General features: G+C 40.9%; 1 protein-coding gene across 1 annotated transcript in view; it reads right to left on the bottom strand.

Moving 5' to 3' along the window:
• CHRM1 (cholinergic receptor muscarinic 1) overlaps nt 1-27,831 on the bottom strand; it is a 141,674-nt gene that overhangs the window by 37,278 nt on the left and 76,565 nt on the right. Inside the window, exon 2 of the mRNA XM_075187738.1 lies at nt 13,263-13,579. The gene's annotated coding sequence lies outside the window, so the exon portion shown is untranslated. The remainder of the gene's footprint in view (nt 1-13,262; nt 13,580-27,831) is intronic.

Below are 27,831 nucleotides of genomic sequence, written 5' to 3'. Positions count from 1 at the left end.
AACAGGACAGGGGCAGGTCAGCAACAGACAGAATCCACGCTATAACCGTAAGGGAGGCTAAATACTGAAGCCAACCAATCAGGGCTTTGCCCTGTAATCACCCCCAGGGAATGATTGTTAATTATTGAGGGTTTAATTAGCCCACAGGCTTGGAGACGCATGCCCGGCTGCCCTCTGTTGCCGGGGAGCGATCACTGTAATTTCGGCATCCGGCCCTTGCCCTGGCAATGGTCGGGCCAAATACAGGAAGTGACGTCCTGGTCGTCATGGAGATGGCCGGGACGCCAGAGACAAGGGGAAGTGAGTCGCGGCAGTGCCCACGGCCGCCGCGGCTACTAACACCTTGGTTATATGTGGCTGACTTTGGTAGAAACTATAATCACATTTTTTATTTCTTAATTTTTATTTACTATAATATTCTGGAACTAGTGTGTCAACTCATGGCAGGCATTTCAGCAGGTGTGTCATGTAAGGTAAAAGGCTGACAAACATTTCTCTATAGTAATAATACTTCTCTGGTTGTCATTGTCCTTCTCCAAGGGCTCCCAATTCTAATCTCTGAAACCTACACCATGCCTTGCACATGAAGGCTCCTGACCCGTTCCTCCTCAAAATATTGGCGCAAGTTGTGAGCTTGTTCAGCGCAACAAATTTTAAGTAAGTTAAATTTTTACATGGCGCAAATGGACTTACGTTCAACTCTAAATTAGGCCTTATGTATAATGGGGATGGAGTTGGAGTGGGACATAATAATCAGTTAGTACCTCCTTACACTCACCATTGCATCTGCATTTCTTTCAAAGTGTTCATCAGCTGTTACTTCCAGATCTCTTTGTATTGGTCAAATTATAATGCAAAAAAGGATAATACCTGTTTTTTTTTGCTTGCAATACATTTTGCATGGTATATTTAAATAATCAAGGTTGTGTGGTTATTTTGAGGGGTTGGAGAAGTCCCTGAAAAGTTTGTTGAGGAGACTTAGGGGTATATTTACTAAACTGCGGGTTTGAAAAAGTGAAGATGTTGCCTATAGTAACCAATCAGATTCTATCATTTATTTAGTGCATTCTACAAAATGACAGCTAGAATCTGATTGGTTGCTATAGGCAACATCTCCACTCTTTCAAACCCGCAGTTTAGTAAATATACCCCTTAGACTGAGCACAGGTTGGCCAGGCTTTAATGAAATCTTTTAAGTCCTGTCTTGTGGTAAGCCACCCAAGATAACTGGAAATAAGAGTTAAGGGTTTAGTGCAGTCAACGTGACTGAATAGGTTACAGTGGGCTTGGCAGGGTTCAGTCCTTTAGCGGACCGCAGGTGGCCAAAGATTTTCTGATATGTAAGATTGTGAAGTGGTGAATGGCTCCCTCCAGAAGACGTTTCCACTTTTGCAAGACCGGTTTGATGGCTAGTAGCTCTATATTTCAATATCATGATTTTGTTTAACTGAGGGAGAAGTAGGCACATGCTAATAACTTCTACAAAGTCTTTTGCATCAAGATCTGAAGCATCTACTACAACAAAATACCTGTAAAGGACATTAGGATGTTTTAGATTAGGAGCCATGGTGAAGGTGTGCTTGATGTATTGGAAATAGACTAAAGATAGCAATGAGCTGGATGACTAGGCTTGATGATAAGAGTAGTGATAGCGGTGATGAGTTTAGAAGAGTTCTTGAAGAATTAGTGATAATAGTTGGCAAATTCACTAAAGAATTGAACACCTTCAAAGTGGTGGATTCTTAATTGTTATCATGCAGTATATAATACATACATTATAATAATAAATTACATTTTTCACACCCTCCCAAGCCTCATCACGCCACCCCTCAGACACATCGCGCCACCCCCTTCTCAGATATATTGCGCCACCCCCTCCCCAGACATATCTCGCCACCCCATCCCCAGACATATCTCGCCACCCCCTCCCCAGTCACATCACGCCACCCCCTCGCCTGACACATCTCGCCACCCCATCCCCAGACACATCGCGCCACCCCATCCCCAGACACATCGCACCACCCCCTCGCCAGACATATCTCGCCACCCCATCCCCAGACATATCTCGCCACCCCCTCCCCAGTCACATCACGCCACCCCCTCGCCTGACACATCTCGCCACCCCATCCCCAGACACATCGCGCCACCCCATCCCCAGACACATCGCACCACCCCCTCGCCAGACATATCTCGCCACCCCATCCCCAGACATATCTCGCCACCCCCTCCCCAGTCACATCACGCCACCCCCTCGCCTGACACATCTCGCCACCCCATCCCCAGACACATCGCGCCACCCCATCCCCAGACACGTCGCACCATCCACTCCCCAGACACGTCGCACCATCCACTCACCAGACACGTCGCCACAACTTTCCCAGACACATCACGCCACACCCTCCCCAGACACATCACGCCACACCCTCCCCAGACAAACAAGGAGACACCCTCCCCAGACAAATCAAACCACCCCTCAGACACATCGTGTCACCCCTAGGCACATCGCACCACCCCCTATCAGACACATCTCACCACAGCCTCCCCAGACACATCGCACCACCCCTTCCCCAGACACATCTTGCCACCTCCTCCCTAGACAAAATAGGACACGCCCTCCCCAGACACTTTAGGACACCTCCAACCCACTGTACTTACCTTTGCTTTGCTGGTGCTGCTGAGGTGACATCCATCAGAGTTTGCAGGTAACCTCTTAGTCTTACGAGATTACCAAATTGCGTGAGATTAAGAGCTCCTTGAACAATGTGTGATGTCACACATTGTGTAGGGACTGGGAGCAGCTCCCTCCCTCCCCCTAAACCCCCAGCCCCCTGGTGGTGCCAGAGAAATAAAAAAAAATACCTGGCATCCAGTGGCGATAATCTGTACCTCCCCTTCCCGGTGCCCCTGAATGCATTCAAAGAGTTTAAATCTGCTAGTATTCAAAAGAATCTTACCCAGCACCTCCGATTGTGTTTTAAACACAATCAGAGCGACTAGCCAGCATCCATTGCCTGCCTCTCAGCTGTCGGACACATATACATAGTGTGTGACCACAAGCAGCCTGCCCCTGCTAGGAGTGAAGAATGGGTGGGGGGGGGGGGGTCACTCAGTGACATCTATTTTTTATTTTTCATTTTAAGCCATTCCAGATTTGCTCTTGCAATGTGCCTTGGATCATTTTCTTTTGGAAGACAAACTACCTTCCCAGTATGAGCTTTTTGGCAGAGGGTAGTAGGAGTTTGTTCAGGATATGTATGTAAAGTACAACATCCATCCTCCCATCAATCCTGCTAAGATTGCCAGTTCTTGCTGCTGAAAAGCATCCCCTTAACATGATGCTACCACTGTCACACTTCCTGGTGGGAATAGTGTTGCCCACTTGGTGTGTAGTGTTTAAGTTTCAGCCTACACACCACTTAGCATTCTAGTAAAACATGTCTGCTTTAGTCTTGTCAGACCATAAGTCTTTCTGCCACATCTCTGCGCTATCTCTTAAATGGAGTTTTGTAAATTGCTTGCGGCCATTCATAGATTGTAAGCTTCCGGCCGAGACCTTCTGTCTCTCTGTCTGTCTGTATTACCCATTATTGTTTTAATACTGTGTTTGTTCCCAACTGTAAAGCGCTACAGAATTTGCCGGCGCTGTATAAATAAATGATGATGATGGTAGATTTGTTTTTTATTAGCCAATGCTTCTTCCTTATGATGCTCCAATAAAGGACCTTTTTGTGAAATGCCTTACAAATGATTGACCCATGTACATTATTTTGAAGGTGTTGACTTCTATGGCACGTTCCATGTCACAGTTGGCCTCACAGTAGCTCATACTTGCCAACATTTTATTTTTGGCTTCCGGGAGCTGCCGGGGGAGGTGGGCATGCAGGGGTCGGGGCCCCGAAAATCGCGTCATTTTGACCCCGCCCCTGTGACCCAATGATGCAAAACGCGTCATTTTACAGCTAGGGGTCAAACACCCAGTGAAACGCGGCGTTTGAATCTAATTCTGCCCACTTCACTAGGAAGTGGGCAGATCAGGGAGATTGCCACACTCTCCCAGGAGTCCGGGAGACTCATGCAAAATGCGGGAGTCTCCCTGACATTCTGGGAGAGTTGGCAAGTATGCAGTAGCTTCTCTGATAAATGTTATCCTTGTCCGGTAACTTTCGCTTCTGTTCAGTATACTCCTTTGGAATGCATATGTATTACATCTGTGCAAAAGTGAGAATTTAACCATGTTTGCTTTTAAATTTAGTAATGTGGAGAATGGTTTTAGAATGCGTATTTTAATTTTACATGGTACTCAATACTTTGTGGATTAGCGGCAAAAAAATCTACTTGATTATATTTCAAATTCAGAATCTATGGCAACAAAATGTGAACAATTTGTTGGTTTTGAATCCTTTTCAAGGCCCTGTGTCTCGTTGCTTAAGTACAGATAGCTCCGCGTGCATTAATTCAGGTTAGGATTTTTTACAGCTATATATAGGCAATAAAGGATCCCTGTACATCTACTACCAGGTGCATATTTTGTGTGTATATATAGCTTGGTTTCTGCTCTGTGTAACCACTTGCTATGACCCAGTCACACAGATAACAATCTTATAAACTCATCTTGTTACAGAGCGTCCGGATAATAACAATAATAAGGAGATTATCTCCAGCAGATGGAGACGGTGTAATAGAGAAGCAAATCGCTACTGTGCCGAGCGGCGCTATAAATCACTTTCATTGATATGCAGATTCCAAGCTCTTGCAAGATGATAACCAGACTTTAACCTTTCTCATTGCAAAATAGTGGAAGTAATTTATGAATGAGTTGGGCAACACAAATGTCATTGTGATATCGGGAATCAGCACTGATTCCTGGCATGGCGTGACAGGATTATATCTATTGTAGGATGAGGAAATATTTGCACATGATGGCAGATAGAGATGAACAGATGAAGGTGTTCCTTATGAGACAGAAAGAATATCACTTTAAAGTTCAACCTACTATAGCTTTAGGACCACACCTTAGTTTAATTTAAATTACATTTTTCTTTGTTGGAATCTATTATTTATGTCTTCAATAAACAATGAGAGTAAGGACAATCAGGACTGTCTTTACTGCATGTGTCAAGACAATTGAATATTTTTATTAAATTGTTATTTCTGTGCCTAAAAATGTGCTTTTCAATATAAAATATCCCTAGTATAGTCAGATACCCCATCCACGCCATAGCTGAAACACCCCTAAATAGCCAATCTCCACTCCTTTAGAGGATTCGTGACAAATGTGCCCATTTAATAAATAAGTTCATGGATGGCAACATGTGCAGGGGTTCAAATCAGTGGCATAACTACCATTGGTGCAGCAGGTGTGGTACACCGGGGCCCATGGTGATAATGGGGCCCACTGCACAGGGAACTAGTGAGCTATGGGACCTGGTTCCCCCCTCCCCGCTTCCCTGCACCGTGGCCAACAGTTTGCTAGTTCCGCCTCTGTGTTCAAATAAATGGATTGGGACTGTTTTAGGAGTACTGAGTGTGTGCAGAAGTGTGCCTGCTTTTGCACAAACATGCATTTTGCTTTTCAGGATGAATTCACTTAAGCAGAAAGGGGAGGAAAAAATGCATATACAAGGGCAGTCACAGGAGGGAGCCCAGTCATTTTCTCTCTGTGAGAGAACATGATATTGAGAGGTGCCAGACAGTATTTCTAGGTGAACTTCAACCAACGTAATAAAAGTACACAAAAGTGACACATGTACGAAAGAATTACAATCTCGATGTCCCCCTCTCATGATTCATTTAATGAAACTAAACCAAGTACTATTTGAGAAGTAAATTATAACAGTTGAATAAAATGAATTAAGCACAGATTGATTTTACAGGGATGTTTCAACAGACAGTAAAGTTGGCATGCACCTTGAAATGAACTAGTCAGATAAGTAAGCAGTAAGCACACTTGTACACATAAAGGAGCACTGCAGAAGTACATCACATGATGTACTTCTGCAAGGCCTGGCACAAATATATACATTTTAGAAGATGTGGGATTTTGGAAAGGGGTTCAGATTTTACCCCTGGCCTTGCACACTGTTCATAAAGAGTAGCTAAATACAGTGTTTCTCAACTCCAGTCGTCAGGACCCCCTAGCAGTACATGTTTTCCATATCTCCTTGCTTGAGCACAGGTGTATTCATTACTGACTGACACAGTGTAGCAGGTGGTATAATTATTTAACTGGTCACCTGGCAATCCTGCCCTGTTAGTGGGTCCTGAGGACTGGAGTTGAGAAACACTGAGCTAAAACATCTTTAACTTTTTCTCTTTGATTCTGTTAGACTTCATATATTGAGCACAAAAAATGAATGAGGCCCTATATTTCTAATGCAATGCAAGTGTGTGGTCTAACTCTGTCTCATCCTACTGCATTTACTATTCGTTTCCATGAGTGCAAAATATTATTTTGTGGGTTTGTACAGTCAGAAAAAATTAAATCCTGCAGCACAGATGCCCTTTGTGATATAATACAACTATCTTTATCTTCATGAGAGTGCAATCTTTTAACAGGTTTGTAATTGGTTTAGCTCAAGCCTGGACAGGGGAGAGCTGGCAAATTTTAGCCCAGGGGCCAAGACTGGACTCAGCAGCCAATTAGGAACATTTTAAAGGGAAAAAAAAATGCAGGTGGCCCAGTGACCCAGCCCAAGCTAGCCCACTGTGGGACAGGCCCGGGGGCAGATGCCCCCCTGACCCCCCAGCCCAGCCTGCCCCTGTGTATGAGGAAAGGAAACGGTTATCATCCAGACAAACTGTACCTTGATTCTCCTTCTAATAGGGGACGACTGACTATACTTTTTATCCATGCTACCCTTATCTTACCCTTCATTATTACTGAAAATGTGTTGTAGTTACTACCTAGCCAAAAGGAGCAAATGTATTTCATATATTCATTTATTTTCAAAATGTCCCTTCTTCATGGTACAAATGCACATTAATACATATTTTTCTAACAAAAAAAACACACGTCAAGTGTTTTTAAACAAATAACTTTTTTTTTATATAAGGTACATTTTGTGTAAACCTATATATTAGAACAATATTTTTGAAACAGGGAAACATTTTTTTAAATTTTGTTTTATTGTTTTATATTATTTAATAAAACATAGGCAGTAGGAATGGCAACTCGTGCAGTGGTGATGGACTCTTGTATGGGGAAGATGGCAAATTGGCTAAGGGGGTTGTACACTTATGCAGTGTGGACTTCGTCAGCTGGAAAAAAAAAAAGAAAAATCATTTTATAATTACATCTTATGACATTTTTATAACATATCTTACCTCTACTGGTGTACTTTGTTCACACATTTTCCAAGCTCATCAAAGTTCTGAAGTGGTAATTTCAGTGAAACTCTCTGCAAATGTTCATGTTATGCTGAACACAGTAGTAGCCAGAGGACTACTACTTTTTGGAGGCACATGCAGATATATTGGGGAGGGGGGGAACAAACAATTATTAGGCCAATGATATCAGACACTTCTGGGAAGGCAAACTTTGCCTAAGCCTAGGGAAAGTCACATTTTGAAAAGAAAGGCTTTCTGAGGACTACACTTGTATACTGCAAAACAGAATAATTAAAATTAGACTACATTATGACATCAAGATACTTCTTCTGACAACTTAAATAAATTAATCTAAAAAAACAAAATAAAAAAAACCCTCATTACAAGGGGCAGATTCAATTCTAAAAAAAAAATCACTGCATAGTGTCCAGGAACAGCCGTGAGACACTACACAGCGATTTGTTTATAGTGAAAGTAGCGCTCACTTTTGCTCCCAATAGAGGTGCGAGCAAAAGTAAGCCTCACTTTTTACCGTATAAATGGTAATAAAGCGCGGCCACGATGTTCTCGGGAACAACGTCGCCAATTGATTCTGCCCCTAGATGTATTAGAAGATGACATAGACAAAATATATATGTAAGTTGTTAAAGTACACAACCACAATGCACAATGTATGCAAGCGTGTAGGAACCATACAATACACACATAACATATAAAAACAGACAAACCTTGGTAATGTACAGACTAATTTGTTAAAAATGTATGAAAATAAAAGAGCAGAGACAGTTTCAACATTCGCACAAGTATGAAGGTGCTATTTTAAAAAAATAATATATATATATATATATATATATATATATATATATATATATTTTAACTTGTAAAATATTAAAAAAATGCACCTACCTCTTTGGTGTATAACAATCCTATAATCCTCAGCATAAACAATCAACGAAATGGCACCATAGTCATGACCCTCTGGCAGTCTTGCTGTATAACGAGATAAGTGTGTGCAGGTATGTAGGTAAATACTCCATTCTCCCATGATGGCGAGGTTGTGAATGCTGTGTTTGGTCATCACTATCATCCAGCATTTAGACATGACCCAAAGCAGGTGCAACCCTTACATCTGAATAACAGCGCACTTTTGCGTGCGTCGGAGTCTGAATCCACTGTATCTGCGAGGAACGTCTTTACTGTACATTGCCTAGTGCATCTGCCCTTCCCCATCCCGTTCCCTCCCCGAAATCGTAAGTTGTCGCAAGTATCCTTTGTGCTCAAAGGTGAATCAGACGCTGCTGTGTTCTGTGACATATGGTCCGGTTCTGGGCAAGCGCAGAGTAATTGTGCTCTTTATAAGCAACATATAGTCATTTATGTTCCTTAATGAATCAGGCCCAGAGTGATTTACTACTCTTCCACTACTTGCAGTGGGACTCTATTCACTCAGTCAAGGTGCATTTATGAAAGCAAGTAAATTAACATGCATTGGTAATCCAACAACTAAAATGCTGTAACACAAAATAAAACAAAAGGCAGCCCTGATGTCTATTAAATGCGTGGGTTAGATAATGGTTAAATAAACACTATTTACAGAGAAAAAAGTTAAGCTTGCATTAATTAAAGCACTTTTAAATACACATTGTAGTAAAGAAAAACATCTTCAAGTAACGCAGGAATTAACCATGAAATCGCTGAAGGCATGCACCTATGTATGTGCAGTGTCATAACATATGCAAAACATTCCCATACACAGATGCTATGTGCATTGAAAGATTTACAGTGTCCACCTTTTATTACTACAAAGTGATTCTGTGGATGTGTTAAGTATTTTCATAAATGCTTATAAAAACATTAGCCATAAACACCATGTACAAATATCTACCATACTTCCTGTTTGCTTTATAATTCCTGGCCGGGCATCTGTTTGAAATCCCTCAGAGGCAGTCCGCAATGGCCAGGTGCAGTGGCGGAACTAGACATTTGTAGGCCTCATTGCAAAGAGTTGGTAAGGGCCCCCATGTACCTCCCAATGGGAGGAGGGAAAACGAAAAACATATAGGGCTCAGATGTGGGCACCTTCACCTATGGTAGCTACTCCCTTGGACAGGTGTCTGCCACCACATTGCACATTATATAGTATAAATATTAAAACAGCTTTTATCACAGTAAAAAAGAAACTACAAAGTAGTTCATTTGGAAGTTTTGCTAAAGATCATTTTATTAATTTTTCAATTTGCATATCTGGATCTCTCTCTTTTTACTCACTTGAAATGAAGGAGGTTAGGATGAAATAATTTCCCAAATAGTGTAAGGAATTGGCCAACATGTCCAAGTTATTGTAATAGTCAAGTTCCAAATAAAGCAGAAGGTACAATTTTCATTTATTGCTTTAATTACTAAGGAAACAAGAGAAACATCATATCTTGTTGGTTACCATGGAAGCTGGTTAGAATGGCCAAAGAAAGTTCAAGATATTTCCTCTGAAATTCTCTCATGAGCCACCTCCATTAGTGTAGTGTGAGGAACAAATATAGATGCCATACACAGAGGTGTGGAAATGTCACTAAAAATAGGTTTTTAAAATTTTTACTCCTATTCCTCTTTATAGAGTTGCTTTAGAGTTTGAAGTAAAAGTTATCTCTTTGCGTATACACATATATGAATACTGATATATTGAGTAAGATGCATGTTATGATACGTACAACCAAAGACACTAAAGTAGACAGGAGTGCAAATGTTACATGGCGGGTAGGGAAAGGGGGTATCATCACCATTTAGTTATTTAGCGCCACTAATTCCGCAGCGCTGTACAGAGAACTCACTCACATCAGTCCCTGCCCCATTGGAGCTTACAATCTAAATTCCCTAACACACACACACACACACACACACACACACAGACTAGGGTCAATTAGTTAGCACCCAATTAACCTACCAGTATGTTTTTGGAGTGTGGGAGGAAACCAGAGCACCCGGAGGAAACCCACGCAAACACAGGGAGAGCATACAAACTCCTCACAGATAAGGCCATGGTCGGGAATTTAACTCATGACCCCAGTGCTGTAAGGCAGAAGTGCTAACCACTAAGCCACCGTGCTGCCCCATGTGTATATGTGTTTTTTTTGCCCTTGGGTTGTACATGAAGGCTCTTACAAAATGTAGCTATGGGGCTCACAAATGTCCACCTTAAATAAAGTGCATAGATGCATGCTGTCTTGTACCAGTCTGGTGTGCGACAAATAGTTCAAGGTGTAGACTTGGCCTCCAAATTCCACAGATCTCAATCCAATCGAGTATCTGTGGGATGTGCTGGAAACACTAGTCCGAGCCATGGAGGCCCCACCTCACAACTTACAGGACTACACAATATTAGGAAGGTGGAATATTATTTATATATATATTTTATATTTATTTACACACACAGATATACATGTAGCTTATATAGCTTACTGGCACAGTATCAGTTCTCACAGTGTCTCTTTTAAACCTCTCAGGTTCTGTTCAGGGCTGAGTTCCACTTTCACACTTGTGAGAGTTGGACTGGAACCAGAGAAAACAAACAACTTAACACAAACTTACAGCTTAGAGCTGTATAACTTTTGAAGTACACAAGTCTACTTTGTGCATTGTTGTAGAACAAATCATATTATTGCTAAGGCTCTACAATTAGAGTGTAAACTCTTTAGGGAATTGTAATATTCTACAGACTTGGATGTAAGCAGTCTCAGCGTCATACTGTTAGCGAAATGCTTTTAAGTATATTTACAAGATCTCTTCGAAGATATTCCTCACTAGATTTATCTGATGCAGCCTCAAGTAAACCAGACATTTTTTTACTACACTAATCTTGATTTAATAACAATATTTCCACTATGAGCCTGTTTTGTTCATATTACAGATGGAAGTAAATCTTCTCTCAACACTGTTGTTTAACTGTGCAGACGGAGAAAAGAAGATAATATATTTAAAAGGTAAATGTAAAATTTGTGAGAATTTTAGCTTAGCTCTGGTCTAGTACATTGACCAGTAAACCACATATACACTTATCCCTGTTTGCCAAACCCTGTGCAGCATCAATTAGCGATAGTGAGAATGTACTGCTTGATTGACAGTTAGAAAATCAACCACATTTCTGGAAAGCAGGAAAATAAAAGGCTCATTAGAAGTGTTGTAAGAAAGAGTATAAGGAAGATAAACAAGTAGCCGCTAGGTAGAGAGAGAGGCGAGTGGTCAGTCTGCATGACTTCACCCTCCATCACTTTGGATTAGTGGCTGTGTGGAGAGAACCTGCTTATCTACTCCTCTGTGGTGCGTAGGCTTTTCTCAATTAATATAACCTTTAAGCAGGGGTGGCCAACCAGTCAGAGTCCGAGAGACATATAATATCTATAGGTACCGCATAGAGCCAACTTTTGTGTGCGCATGTATGTACCTAGTATAAACATGCACATACCATACACATGTACATTGAAAATATAACATAATTTACAATATCTCGTTAAGCTAATAAGAAAATATCCAACATCGCCAAAATGTTCAGAATAATCATAAAATCAGCACAGCTCTTACTTCACTGCTGTGTCAAGTGGGGGGGGAGGGTTCAAAGGGTTACATATAGTATCTTCCCAGTAGCTCACACTGCTACTGTATCCACAATCCTTTAGATCTCTTAATGTGCCCTTCTGACCTCTTTACAAGCCCATTGGATCTCCCCACATGCACCTTATATGCACATCAACATCTCCCCGTGTCATCAGACATGCCATGAAATCTACCAACATGTCTTAGAAATGCCCGTAAATTTCCCATAAATGCCATCAGACTTTCCCACATGTCCCTTACATGCCCACCAATCTCCCCATATTCCATCAGATTTACCCACATTCCTCATACATGCCAACATACCTCCCCACATATACCATACATGCCAATCAATCTTCTCACATACCTACAGACCTACACACATTCAGATCTCCCTAAATGCCATCACATCTCCTTACATGCCAATCAGTCTTTTCACATGCCATCAGATCTTACATGCCCCTTACAGGAGCCACATTTCATAGCTCTAGAGCCACAGGTTGACCACCACTGCTGTAAAGCATACCTACCAGTGCTGTCTGATTGTTCCTGTGAAGAACACCAAGGCACAATGACTATCTCATGTAGTCAATTCCCCTAAGTTGAATGACAATTTATCCAATTTACAAACTCATTGTTGATAGACCTGGAAAAGTGTGAACCACCAATATGAATCACACTAAATATAAAAAAAATTACATTGTAAATGTATATTCCAATGTTCATTGTTTGACTTAAACTTTTGCCTCAGCTATTTACTCAAGAAGATATCTGTTACCCCACCAGAGGCATTAGGATCCACAATGCAGGACTTTTCAAGAGGAAATAAAACACACATTAGTTATGTTAGTTAGGATTGTACCTATAAAAGCAGCCATTATCCTATCTAAAAGTACATTTTATTTGCCGTGATGGTGTCATAAAAAAAAGTTTGTAACAACTGTTTTTCCAGTTCTAACTATACAGCACTGCGTATGTTTGGACAGCTTTATAATTGATGTAAAAAGGAGGTGCCACTACTTCTGTTCAACTTGTACTTTCCACTCTGTATATATATCTTCTGTGTGTTTGCTTGAAGTCATTTTATATAGCCTATTCGTGACCTTCAAATGATCTCTGCGGAGACCTTAATAAAATAACTGTCATTAACTTTAAAAAAGCTTTAGTGTCTCCTGTGTATAAGGAGGATGTAATAACTGGATTCAGACAACTTCGAGGGCAGCATCCACAGCAAATAACGAACAGCCGATTACAAAGAAGACACCATTAGATATGTGCTTTAAATTAATACTAGAGGCAAATCCTGAAAATGCATACATGGAAGAACATGCTTAGAATTTGTTCTCACTAACCTGTCAGGAGACAATTAATTTCTCTGGTTGTTCCTCTCACTTCCTCCCAATAGCTTCATGTTCCCTTTGTAGACCTGCTCACCAGGTGAGAACTTGTTGAGGAATATTTCAGGGGAGGCATGTTCATCGATCAGTACACAGGATCGCTTATTTACAATCTGCAAAAATGCCGACTTTTTTTCTTTTTTTTTCTTTTTTGGTGCAAGTACGTTTATTTGTCTGTCTAGCACGTATCAAGGGGGACGTCAACTTCTCTGGCCTTGGAACGGACCACGTGAAATCAATCTGCGCTTAGCTTTGCTTGTTTGCCGATCCACCTGAAAATGAACATGGTGGAAAGTGTGAAATATCATTTTGAAGGTAACCTGCTAACACTTTAAGATCAGCCCCTTCATTAATTTAAACTTTTACATTTTTCTCCTAAAATGTTACTTGCGTTACCTTAATGCATGTCTTACATTAATCATGAGCACCAGGGGACATTTATGTCACCTTTTTTATTTAAAAGTTTTTATTACATTGGGAGAAGTGTGCCAAGAAATGCACTTTTCTGCAAAAGTACAACTGGAAGATGCAAATTTAAAAGTTTAGGAGAAGCCAGTAACGGAGTTACTCACTGGCAACTAGAATAATGTATCTGGGCTAATTGATCAGCTTGTATGGAGAGCCAGGGGTGCCAAACACTCCCGAATTATATAACTCTTTCATCCAACCAGATGTTTTTTGTTTTGTTTTTCAACATTTTTTTCCCCATTTAACTATATGTCTTACTTTATTTTGGATTAGCGAGATTGGTAGAAGAACTGACAGCTATACAGACAACTGATATTAAGCCCATCTAAGGGACTCAACGGAGTAGTTTAGAAGGGCCACCTATGGTTTTGGCTGAAAAAAGTACCCAGAATTGTTGAAATAAAGTCAAACACTCCCAGCCACGAATCTTTCATCACCAGGCACTCCCATTATAAATCAACCACTTTACCCACATGACCACAACTACTGAAGGTGCTCAGATATGATGTTGGGAAAATGCTATGATATTAAGAGCTGAAATAAAGTGTCAATGAAACATCAATTTATATGAGGTTTCCTTTATTGCAATACATCTAGACACTTGAGGTTCTATGTACTCTATGTATTAGAGAAGGGCAGCGTCATATGTAATATCTGGTTTTTGCAAACAACACAGCAATGCTCAAAAAATGGAGCAGGGATGACCTCTACTACTTGCACAGAAGAGGGAAGTGTGTGGTGCATACACTGCATGGTAATGATTGATCTTATGGCAATGCATGTATGCCCTTACTGGCTAATCTCCTTTATTATATGTCTGCTGAGGCAAGGCTATTGAATTTTATACTTCTCCAAGTTGCAAATTAATCAATGTCCCCTCCACTTATTTAAAAGCAACCCAAATCGTAGAACATAATGCATTAGATGTACAATTGTTAACAAAACATTTTTCAATAAAATTAGCCATCTGTACACACTTTGTAAAGGACATACGAAACTGATTATTCTCTTTCCAAGGAGGTCGTTCTCTGAGATGCAAATCATCCGCTAATCTGATTAATTTAGAAATAGGAAATATTTGGAGAGGAAAAATAAGTACATTGACTACTTGCAGATTTGCCAAGTCTCCAAATATTGATATGGGGAAAAGATTATAGTCTGGCAATTAATGCCTCTGCTTTCACCAAGCCACCCAATGGCCAGAGAATGATATATTTCAGTATCCTACAAAGATTTCATTACCATCAGCATAAACTTTTAGAAATACCAAGAAATGGTATAAAACTGAAAAGTTCCAAAGGGTCATTCCATGCCAAATCACCACAGTTACCAACCCGGCTATCTCAGATTTTCGTGAAATTTGGTACGATGGTAAATGACATAAAGTTACTTTCACATGAAAAATTTTAGCCCTCATTGATACACGGTGTTCATTCAACAGGGTTGCAAACATGTCAAAAAATGCAAAATTTATGCTTGCCAGGTCTACTATAACTATCATCTTCATCATATATTTATATAGCGCCAGCAGATTCCGTAGCACTTTACAATTGGGAACAAACCGTAATAAGACAATACTGGGTAATACATACAGACAGAGAGGTAAGAGAACCCTGCTCGCAAGCTTACAATCTTTTTATGAATATACTTGAAACCTAACTGTGGCACCTTCCACTCTCTTTCTGAAGTGAACACTGAGCAAAAATAATTAATAAGATGATCTGCTATTATCTTGTCTCCCTCAACAAGACTCTTGCTCTCTGTCTTTAGTCTAATTATTCCACACTTTGTTTTTCTACTTTCATTACATACCTAAAATAAAAGTTTTGCCCCCTTTGACTACTGACTGGGCCATTTTCTCTGCAGCTTGTGCTTTTGCACATCTGATTATCTTCTTAGCCTCCTTCTAACAAGATGCACTTCTTTGTCTGCAATGTTTTGAGTCTGCTTATATTTCCTAAAGACCATCTTTTTTGCTTTCACAATACTTGCTGCTTCTATTGCAAGGCACACAGTCTTCCTTTTTCTTGTTCTTTTTCTAAACCCTTTGATACAAAGATCTGTTGCTTTTGGTATTTCACATTTTAATTGTTCCCACCTTTCAAGTTCTTCGACTTTGCCAAAGAGTCACTTACACATCTCTGCAAAGTCAGCCTTCCTAAAATCTAACACCTTTGTCTTTGTGTGGTACTGATGGTCACTGGATCCTAGGTTCTCTCCCACATTTACATCAGATATTCTGTCACCATTTGTAAGTATTAAGTCTAATATTGCGCCTTAGCGAGTGTGCGCCCTCACCATTTGCTTGAGGGGTGCTCCCTGCAAGGAATTCAGAAATCAGGAAGAGGGCAAAAACTTTTTCACACCATTGTATCTGAAGCCATTTTGTCATGGGACTCTTTCCAACTTTCCAAACAGTTTCCAACTGCTTTAGTGTCGGCCTTAAGACCTTTATGCAAGCTTTTGAGATCCTCCTGGAAAATGTAATTGGAAAAATAAGTCCAACCCTCCTGCAAGCCAGACTTAGTGTAGGGGAACAGAGAGGAATTGCAGTTACAAGGATTAACCAATAACATAATTGTGGGAAATAAATTGATAAATTGAGCTACTAAGGTGTAAAATGGGAAGTCTGAGGGTCTGGTGTGTATTTACCTTATGCTTCTGCCCACCTCTATGTTAAAAGATAATAGCAACACTTTCAGGGAAAGCTGAGCAGCTTCAAAGGCCCTGGAGTAAGTTGCATCCTGACATAGGAGAGTTTTATGACACCTAACAAGGACTTTGGACAGCCGTTCACAGCTTGTGGTCTTACACAAGGAGACCACACGAGGACTTCCTGTATCTTATGTAGACAAAGGCAACACATAAAAGGCTTTCTATGCAGTTATATAGAAATATGAACATCAAAGAAAATGCCTTCATATTTCATATTTTGGGAAATCTGTGTGTCACTCCATACTGAGGGACAGAAACCACACCAGGGTTGTACGAGCAGTACCAGGGAACAGTTGTAGTCACAGGTCTTTGGGAAAAGAATGTCATATTGTTATAATTTAATTATGTTTGGTATTTAAATGTGCGAGAGATTAAGCCTGGTTTATTGACAAAGAAGTTAAATTTCTGGTATTTATCTGAGAAAGTTAAGACAGGTCAAAACTTAGGAATAGTTTTGAACAAACCCTAAGTGACACCCAAGGGACATTTCTGCCCCTACATTAGCATCCACACTGCCCCTGTAAAGGCTGCCACATTTGATTTTGCTTAAAAACCTGTGTTGTGAAAGGGCAAACTGTCAGTCTTTTGGGAAATCAATCATCATTGATAAGCTATCCATCTTCAAGCCAATTCTCCTTGGTGCAGAATATACCACTTATCTGTAATTTATATACTGAATTTTACCACTTTATTTTACCTGTTTTGGAACTTTTCATTTGTATGTTGATTGTTTATTGTTTTGTTTTTATAGAACCTGTAAGCATTGTACTTTTTGTATATTAAATCAAAAACTTAATAAGTGATGTCCTTATTGCTCTAAACAAATTCACTGCCTGTCTAAAAGAGATAGATTGCTTGACCATGCTAAACTTTTAAATGATGAGGGGTGAATTGTGAATACATCTGTATACCAAGCCTTGTGTGTGCCTGCATGTACATTTGTGTCATAGAGCCTTGAGGGGTTAAATGTTAACCCTGTCATTGCTGTGTGCCTTGCTAACTGTGTGTAACAAGGAGTTCTCGTTGTGTGCCAGTGTGAGGCAGTATATTGGGGTTCTATTGCCCTTATTCAGTAGGTGGTGGCAAACCAAAATGGGTGTGGTGGTGTGATAACTGTTTGGGGCGATTCAGCAAATCTGTAACCTGTGGGATAGGTGAGAGGTAGAGAGGAGAGTGCTGGAATCGTGTGTAACCCAATACAGTAAACACTTCCAAGTCACACGTGTGCAGAGTGAGGGTTGTGACTGGTAAAGGCAGTTAGGAGACTTTTCCTGACAAAATAAAGGTGATATATTGTTTGTGTGAATATATGATAAGATATTAAATCAGGGACTAGCTAGAGGGGGCTATTAGAGATTCTTCAGGGAACCTACTAATTTTGGCAAATCTGGGCCTGAGTTTCCTTTAGTGCTGCTTGGTGGGTAGAGCCTGCAGTCCCAGCGCAAACAAACTTATCCATTATCTCTTATTATTATGAGCTCTGGGAGTTGTTGTACTAAATAAACAATCACCAGGACACTGTATATAATTGAAGCCTATATATAGATGAATTTCTGATGTGAGGTGTAGGACTATTTGGAGAGCTGCAGTGTTATCCTTTCATCCTTGATGGTGCCGTACATGTGTGTCCTATAATATATCTTTCAATATGAAGTGAGGGTGTGCCTACCTGTTCTACAGTCAGTTGTATGCAGCCTCACATCATATGTGACACTGCTTTTCACAAGGGCAGCACTACAATTAGCAGGACCGGAAACACCAGAGTTGTACAGAAGAGTACTGCTGGTCGTGTAATTGGTACTCCTGTACATCTTTTAGGGCTTTACAGCTACTGCAGGAGATCTCACTAGGTGTTACTGCTTAACATAATACTGGGGGATATATTGCACGAATACTGCTACTCTTGTGCATCTTACTAGAAAGTGTTACTACTGATAGGCAAAATATGAGTATTATTGTTATTATTCTTTCATCATTCTTTCATCTAAGCACCTTATTTGGCATTACTACAAATGCTGGGCATAGATATGTGTATTACACATTGCTTAGCATCTTTATTATTAAGGCTAGGAATCTTAATTGAAGTTACTGTTTTTGCTGGGCATATTACAATAGCACAATGGCTAGCAATGCTGCCTTTATGGAAATACATGTTCCAAAGCAGCCCTGTCTACCAAGGCACGGTGGTGATTGTAGTCCCACAAACTCCAGCATGCTCTATGAGCCATGGGAGTGCTGGTGCTTGTAGTTCTTATATAGCGCCACTAATTCCGCAGCATTGTACAGAGAACCCACTCAAATCAATCCCTGCCCCATTGGGGCTTACAGTCTAAATTTCCTAACATACACACACACAGACAGAGAGAGACTAAAGTCAATTTAATAGCAGCCTACTTGTATGTTTTTGGGTGGAAACCGGAGCATAGAAGAAAACCCACGCAAACATGAGGAGGCAGGGCCATCTTTTCCATTGGGGCCCCCTTGCCTGTAGAATAAATAATCCTGCTGCAAGAAAAAACCTGCAAAAAAAACCTTCAAGGGTCACTGAGCAAGTACATCTATCTATCTATCTATCTATCTATCTATCTATCTATCTATATATATATATATATATATATATATAGGGGCCCCAGTGCACGACTTTGCCTGGGGGCCCATAATGTTGTTAAGATGGCCATGTGAGGAGGCGCTGCTTTTCTACCTTTAAACATTTTCCTCTCACTACAGGAGTTAATCTTCTGCTCCTTGTTAATTACCACACATGTCTCACTGATTATTTATGCCTGCTTCCCACAAAGCAACTTGCTGGTCATTGTTTGTATTTCCTTGGGAATATCTGTATTGCTTAACACATACTGGTAGGTTAATTTGTTGCTATTAAACTGCCCTTAGTCTCTCTCGGCCTGTGTGTGTATGTATTTTAGGGGATTTAGATTGTAAGCTCCATAAGGGCAGGGACTGATGTGAATGAGTTCTCTGTACAGTGTTGCGGAATTAGCGGTGCTAAATAAATAAATAGATGATGATTGCTGTATTCCGTTCCTGTGAAATCCTTACTCCTGCCTACCCGATGTTCAGTTACGTTACTTGTACCTGCTGTTCAGTAACCACTTATTACTAGGGATGAGCGCACTCGGATTTCTGAAATCCGAGCCCACCCGAACGTTGCGGATCCGAGTCGGATCCGAGACAGATCCGGGTATTGGCGCCAAATTCAAAAGTGAAACTGAGGCTCTGACTCATAATCCCGTTGTCGGATCTCGCGATACTCGGATCCTATAAATTCCCCGCTAGTCGCCGCCATCTTCACTCGGGCATTGATCAGGGTAGAGGGAGGGTGTGTTAGGTGGTCCTCTGTGCTGTTTAGTTCTGTGCTGTTTAGTTCTGTGCTGTTTAGTTCTGTGCTGTTTAGTTCTGTGCTGTTTAGTGCTGTGCTGTGCTGTGCTGTTTAGTGCTGTGCTGTGCTGTGCTGTGCTGTGCTGTGCTGTGCTGTGTTCTGCAGTATCAGTCCAGTGGTGCTGTGTGCTGTGCTCTGTCCTTCTGAGGTCAGTGGTGCTGCTGGGTCCTGTGCTGTGTCCTGTTCAGTCCAGTGGTGCTGTGTCCTGTGCTCTGTGCTTCTAAGGGCATAGTTATTTCCCCAATATTCCCCTGTGTTTAAAAAAATAAAAAAAAGTTTTTTTAAAAAATACCAAAAACTACTTTAATATTTTTTAATTACCACAAAATTTTCACAACCAATCCTGCAGTATAAGCCCATTGGTACTGCAATATTACCAAGTTCACACATTCAGCAGTAAAAGTCCAGTGGTACTGCAATATTACAAAGTTTACACATTCTGCAGTATCAGTCCAGTGGTGCTGTGTCCTGTGCTCTGTCCTGCTGAGTTCCGTAGTGCTGCTGGGTCCTGTGCCGTGTCCTGTTCAGTCCAGTGGTGCTGTGTCCTGTGCTCTGTGCTTCTAAGGGCATAGTTATTTCCCCATTATTCCCAAGTTTTTAAAAAATAAAAAAAAAGTAAAAAATAATAAAAAATTTAAAAAAAAAAAAATATATAATAATTATAACCAAATTTGCAAAACCAATCCAGCATTATAAGTCCATTGGTACTGCAATATTACCAAGTTCACACATTCTGCAGTATCAGTCCAGTGGTGCTGTGTCCTGTGCTCTGTCCTGCTGAGTTCCGTAGTGCTGCTGGGTCCTGTGCCGTGTCCTGTTCAGTCCAGTGGTGCTGTGTCCTGTGCTCTGTGCTTCTAAGGGCATAGTTATTTCCCCACTATTCCCAAGTTTTTTAAAAAAAAAAAAAAAGTAAAAAAAAATTAAAATAAATAAATAAATATAATAATTATAACCAAATTTGCAAAACCAATCCAGCATTATAAGTCCATTGGTACTGCAATATTACCAAGTTCACACATTCTGCAGTATCAGTCCAGTGGTGCTGTGTCCTGTGCTCTGTCCTGCTGAGTTCCGTAGTGCTGCTGGGTCCTGTGCCGTGTCCTGTTCAGTCCAGTGGTGCTGTGTCCTGTGCTCTGTGCTTCTAAGGGCATAGTTATTTCCCCACTATTCCCAAGTTTTTTAAAAATAAAAAAAAAGTAAAAAAAAATAAAAAATTAAAATAAATAAATAAATATAATAATTATAACCAAATTTGCAAAACCAATCCAGCATTATAAGTCCATTGGTACTGCAATATTACCAAGTTCACACATTCTGCAGTATCAGTCCAGTGGTGCTGTGTCCTGTGCTCTGTCCTGCTGAGTTCCGTAGTGCTGCTGGGTCCTGTGCCGTGTCCTGTTCAGTCCAGTGGTGCTGTGTCCTGTGCTCTGTGCTTCTAAGGGCATAGTTATTTCCCCACTATTCCCAAGTTTTTTAAAAATAAAAAAAAAGTAAAAAAAAATAAAAAATTAAAAAAAAAAAAAATATATAATAATTATAACCAAATTTGCAAAACCAATCCAGCAGTATAAGTCCATTGGTACTGCAATATTACCAAGTTCACACATTCTGCAGTATCTTGTGCTACATATAATGGAGACCAAAAATTTGGAGGATAAAGTAGGGAAAGATCAAGACCCACTTCCTCCTAATGCTGAAGCTGCTGCCACTAGTCATGACATAGACGATGAAATGCCATCAACGTCGTCTTCCAAGCCCGATGCCCAATCTCGTAGTACCGGACATGTAAAATCCAAAAAGCCCAAGTTAAGAAAAAGTAGCAAAAAGAGAAACTTAAAATCATCTGAGGAGAAACGTAAAGTTGCCAATATGCCATTTACGACACGGAGTGGCAAGGAACGGCTTAGGCCCTGGCCCGTGTTCATGACTAGTGGTTCAGCTTCACCCACGGATCTTAGCCCTCCTCCTCCTCCCCCCCCCTACAAAAAATTTAAGAGAGTTATGCTGTCAGCAACAAAACAGCAAACAACTCTGCCTTCTAAAGAGAAATTATCACAAATCCACAAGGTGAGTCCAAGGATGTTGGTGGTTGTCAAGCCTGACCTTCCCATCACTGTACGGGAAGAGGTGGCTCCATCCAGCATTTGCAGCACGCCCTCTGCATATGCTGGAAGGATCACCCACAGTCCAGTTACAGATTTGGCTAATGAAGGTGTGAATGTTGTACACCGGGAGGAGGATATTGATGTAGCTGGCGCTGAGGAGGATGTTGATGATTATGATGCAGACAGATACCAAATTGCCTTTCTCAATTTCTATTTATATTCTAGATTATATAACGGCTGAATAGTTTTCTATTTTACTCCTAGTGGAGAGGGGATCTGATGCAGATAGATAGCAAACTGCCTTTGTCCATTTTTTTGTATATTTGAATTTCTAGTTCTACAGTCTATGCAGGCTGCTTTTTTTATATTCAACTACAAGTGTAGGGCGGGGAGGGGGGGGGGGGGGGGCATAGATAGCCACCAAAGTAACGTGGTCCATTTAATTTCACTTTCTAGCTCCACAGTCTGTGCAGCCTGCTTTTTTTATCTTCAAAGTATTTACAAGCCTTGCAATCTAAATTAACTAGAGGTAGTGACGTGGTAGAACTCCAAAAGGCAGTTTGGAAGCCCCTGTACAAACTGGCTCTATTTTACCTGAGTTGTCCCCCCTCCAGTGTGTACTCGGAAAGAGTTTTTAGTGCAGCAGGGAACCTAGTCAGTGAGCGGCGAAGGAGGTTGCTTCCTCACAACGTTGAAAAAATGATGTTTATAAAAATGAATAATCAATTCCTCAATGAAGTACAGCACTGCCCTCCAGATAGTACAGAGGGACCTGTGGTTGTGGAGTCCAGCGGGGACGAATTGATAATGTGTGAGGAGGAGGAAGTACACACTGTAGGGGGAGAGGAATCAGAGGTTGAGGATGAGGACGACATCTTTCCTCAGTAGAGCCTGTTTAGTTTGTACAGGGAGAGATGAATTGTTATTTTGGTGTGGGGGCCCAAACAAACCAATCATTTCAGTCAAAGTTGTTTGGTAGGCCCTGTCGCTGAAATGATTGGTTTGTTAAAGTGTGCATGTCCTATTTCAACAACAGACCTCTCAACTGCAGCTCATCCCTCCTCTGCGGGGATAATGTCTCCTGTGCTCTGACACGTCACTCTGTGTACTCTCAGCCTCAGGATCTGACACTACAGCTACCATGCCTCTTGTAGCAGCCCTCACTCCAGGGCCTCTTCCATGTGCAGTGTCCCCCTCTCTCTTGGGTTCACTATAGTGCCATGGAGTTCTCCCCCTCATCCAGGGCACACATTCCTTGCCCTGGCTCAGTCACCACGCTCAGACTTCCAGGCAATGCTGGGGGAGCCTGGGAGCTTCCACCCCAGGTCCCCAGCTACAACTCTCCTCTCCTGTGTCTTCTCTCTCTTTCTGACACTTTAAAGATCGTGCCTTTAAATGAAAAAGTCAGTCTTCATTGCACGACTATGTGCAAGTGCAACAGGGACATTTTTTTGGGTTTACAAAGTCAAACAATAACACTACGACCCTGTCTGTCTGGGGTCTGTCAATGACGAATTGTCTGGAGCATGTTTGGAGGAGGTATTGTGGCCCCGGTATCAAATTGGGTACCGGGGCCACCCCACTATGCAGTCCAGATACTTGTTTGGTGGAATTCCGACACGTGGAGGGTTTTTAAATTATATTGTGGCCTCGGTACCAAATTGTGTACCGGGGCCACCACACTACGCAGTCAAGATACTTGTTTGGTGGAATTCAGACCAGTTGAGGGTTTTATTATTATATTGTGTGGACCACTCTATCTATACCACACTACAACTCTATACCACTCTATTTCCTACTTTAATTCTATTTAATTCTATTTCCTACTTTAATTCTATTACTAATTAATTACCATAAAGAGGAACAAAAAAAACCAATTTTACCAAAAGTATAATATGACTTAGACTTACAAACACTACACTTTAAAGATCGTGCCTTTAAATGAAAAAGTCAGTCTTCATTGCACGACTATGTGCAACAGGGACATTTTTTTGGGTTTACAAAGTCAAACAATAACACTACGACCCTGTCTGTCTGGGGTCTGTCAATGACGAATTGTCTGGAGCATGTTTGGAGGAGGTATTGTGGCCCCGGTATCAAATTGGGTACCGGGGCCACCCCACTATGCAGTCCAGATACTTGTTTGGTGGAATTCCGACACGTGGAGGGTTTTTAAATTATATTGTGGCCTCGGTACCAAATTGTGTACCGGGGCCACCACACTACGCAGTCAAGATAGATAGATGCGTATCATAGATAAAGTACATTCAGTGGTGTGGGGCAAATTGAAAAATATTCCAAATGCACTGACATTATCAAAAACAAGAGGTTGTCACACGCTAAAACTCCAACATGTATATGATGGAGAGGATGGAGGAGCAGCCGTATGTGTAGTGTAATGCAGATCTGTTGAAGGTTTTTTATATATTTTATTGTGGTGCCCAGTGCCCACTCCTCTACGCAGTCCAGATACATTTATTGGTGCGAATCATAAAAGTTCAGGGTTTTTAATATATATTGTGGTGACCCACTCCTCTACGCAGTCCAGGTACATTTATTGGTGCGAATCATAAAAGTTCAGGGTTTTTAATAGATATTGTGGTGACCCACTCCTCTACGCAGTCCAGGTACATTTATTGGTGCGAATCATAAAAGTTCAGGGTTTTTAATAGATATTGTGGTGACCCACTCCTCTACGCAGTCCAGGTACATTTATTGGTGCGAATCATAAAAGTTCAGGGTTTTTAATATATATTGTGGTGACCCACTCCTCTACGCAGTCCAGGTACATTTATTGGTGCGATTCATAAAAGTTCAGGGTTTTTAATATATATTGTGGTGACCCACTCCTCTACGCAGTCCAGGTACATTTATTGGTGCGATTCATAAAAGTTCAGGGTTTTTAATATATATTGTGGTGACCCACTCCTCTACGCAGTCCAGGTACATTTATTGGTGCGAATCATAAAAGTTCAGGGTTTTTAATATATATTGTGGTGACCCACTCCTCTACGCAGTCCAGGTACATTTATTGGTGCGAATCATAAAAGTTCAGGGTTTTTAATATATATTGTGGTGACCCACTCCTCTACGCAGTCCAGGTACATTTATTGGTGCGAATCATAAAAGTTCAGGGTTTTTAATAGATATTGTGGTGACCCACTCCTCTACGCAGTCCAGGTACAATTATTGGTGCGAATCATAAAAGTTCAGGGTTTTTAAGATATTGTGGTGACCCACTCCTCTACGCAGTCCAGGTACAATTATTGGTGCGAATCATAAAAGTTCAGGGTTTTTAAGATATTGTGGTGACCCACTCCTCTACGCAGTCCAGGTACAATTATTGGTGCGAATCATAAAAGTTCAGGGTTTTTAAGATATTGTGGTGACCCACTCCTCTACGCAGTCCAGGTACAATTATTGGTGCGAATCATAAAAGTTCAGGGTTTTTAAGATATTGTGGTGACCCACTCCTCTACGCAGTCCAGGTACAATTATTGGTGCGAATCATAAAAGTTCAGGGTTTTTAATATATATTGTGGTGACCCACTCCTCTACGCAGTCCAGAAAGATACCTTGTTGCAACGTTTTGGACTAATAACTATATTGTGAGGTGTTCACAATACACTGTAAATTAGTGGAAATGCTTGTTATTGAATGTTATTGAGGTTAATAATAGCCTAGGAGTGAAAATAAGCCCAAAAACTTGATTTTTAAACTTTTTATGTTTTTTTCAAAAAAAATCCGAATCCAATACCTTAAATCCGAACCGAGACCTTTCGTCAAGTGTTTTGCGAGACAAATCCGAACCTCAAAAATAACGAAAATCCGGATCCAAAACACAAAACACGAGACCTCAAAAGTCGCCGGTGCACATCCCTACTTATTACTCACCTGTATCCAGTCACACTTGCAGTTCCTGTGAATTTCTGGTTCTTGCTGTTAATCTTTGTTCAGTTACCTTTACCTGCTCTGTTGTATTCATTACAATTTACTTGTGTTTGCTTATAAACCCAGCCTTACCTGATCTGTGTTATCTTGCATTACCTGGATTGAGTTCTCGCTGCAATAAAATAGTTTTATGTTTTCACCAACAAATGGGTGCCAGGACCAACCCAAGTGTTCTTCATGGTTTGCCATGGGGGCATAGATTATGTTTATTGCGAGACCTATTCTCCTAACGAATTATACCTTGTGAAGTATTAACAAGAAGAGGTGGATTGCGCTAATACCCCACTGCTGCTAGACACACCTATAGGAATCACACAAAATTCCCAATGTTGAATACAATAAGTAAAAAAGATAAGATATAGGGTAGTTCCAGCGCTGTTGGTTGTAATCACATAGGTAAGTGGGCACAAAAACCAATACGATCTTATTAACAGTGTATATACGCGATAAGAGTAAAAAAATACTTAAATTTTGGAGATGAGTGTGGGGATCACTTCATTCAGATCCTTCCTCCAATAGGTTGATGTTGTGACATAAAAGTATATATAAAAACACAACATAGTGTAATACAGTAACAATGAATAATGTTTGTATAGTGAATATAAGATGAACTTCAATCCTTCTTCTCATGTGAATCCACTCACCAGATAGAAAGTATATATGTGCCTTAATTATAAATATCTTATGGTGTCTTTACCCACACATTGTATATGATTGCACTTACAAGATAGAAAGATAAAACAGGCCTTGGTTTAAAATTCTTTAGAATCCTCCATAGAGATGATCAGGATCTTTCTCTCAGAGAGATATGTTCCATTTTGGATATAAGAAAAGAAAAACGGATCTAGTGTGATACCGTTTTAACTAAAGGATTTTATTACAATGATATCTCATACAAAATAACAAATAAAAAACAGTAAATAAAAAACATAAAAGCATAAAACTGGACCATAGGATCATTAGGGTCCCTACCAGATATAAGTGGATAAACAGCTTATATTCAATATCCCCGGGGTCCACTTCGCTGGTTGTTAAGTTGGTTGAGATGGGGTCCTCATGAATTTCAGGTCCAGAAGCCCTATTTCCAACACGTTTCAACCCCTCAATTTAGGTCTTTCTCAAGGAGCCCTAAAGAGCCCTGAGCACAGGTAATATAAGGGATAAGGGGCCAAGGCAGCATGGCAGAGAGTAAAAACGGGCCAAAGCAGCATGGCAGAGTGTGAAGGGGGGCCAGGTCAGCATGGCAGAGTGTTAAAGGGGGGCCAGGTCAGCATGGCAGAGTGTGAAAGGGGGGCCAGGTCAGCATGGCAGAGTGTGAAAGGGGTGCCACGTCAGTATGACAGAGTGTGATGGGGGCCAAAGCAGCATGCTACAAGGTGATGAAGGGATGCCTGTAGAAGGGGGGAGCAAAAGCAGCATGGCACAGTGTGATAAAGGGGAGCCAGGAGCAGGGGGAGCAAAAGCAGCATGGAGGGCGCAGTGTGATCATAAGGAGGCACAGCATGGTGATGAAGGGGCACAGTAATGTGTGTGTGATGGCACAGCGGGCCTGTAGCAATGTAATTTGTGTGTGGTAGGTGGTGGCTAACTAATGGGTGCTATTTTGTTTGTGGGGTGATGGTGGGGGCAATTTAATTTTATAGTGGGGACTATTAATTCAAGATGGGGTGGTATGGGGGCTATTAATTGAATGCGGGGCTGAGTTTGAGGAGCGTGAGGTCTCTTTACTAAATGTGAATATGAATTATTTAATGGCAGTGATGGTTGCGGGAAATAGGTATATTTATTATACGTAAATGCTATTAATTTATTGCTGGGGCTGTCTGGAGGAAGAGAAATAGGTTTATTTATTAAATGTGAATACTATTACTTTAATGTTGGGGCTGGA

The sequence above is a fragment of the Mixophyes fleayi genome, chromosome 10, assembly GCF_038048845.1.
Source record: "Mixophyes fleayi isolate aMixFle1 chromosome 10, aMixFle1.hap1, whole genome shotgun sequence".
Lineage (NCBI taxonomy): Eukaryota > Metazoa > Chordata > Amphibia > Anura > Limnodynastidae > Mixophyes > Mixophyes fleayi.
This window is presented reverse-complemented; position numbering and strand designations above follow the sequence as displayed.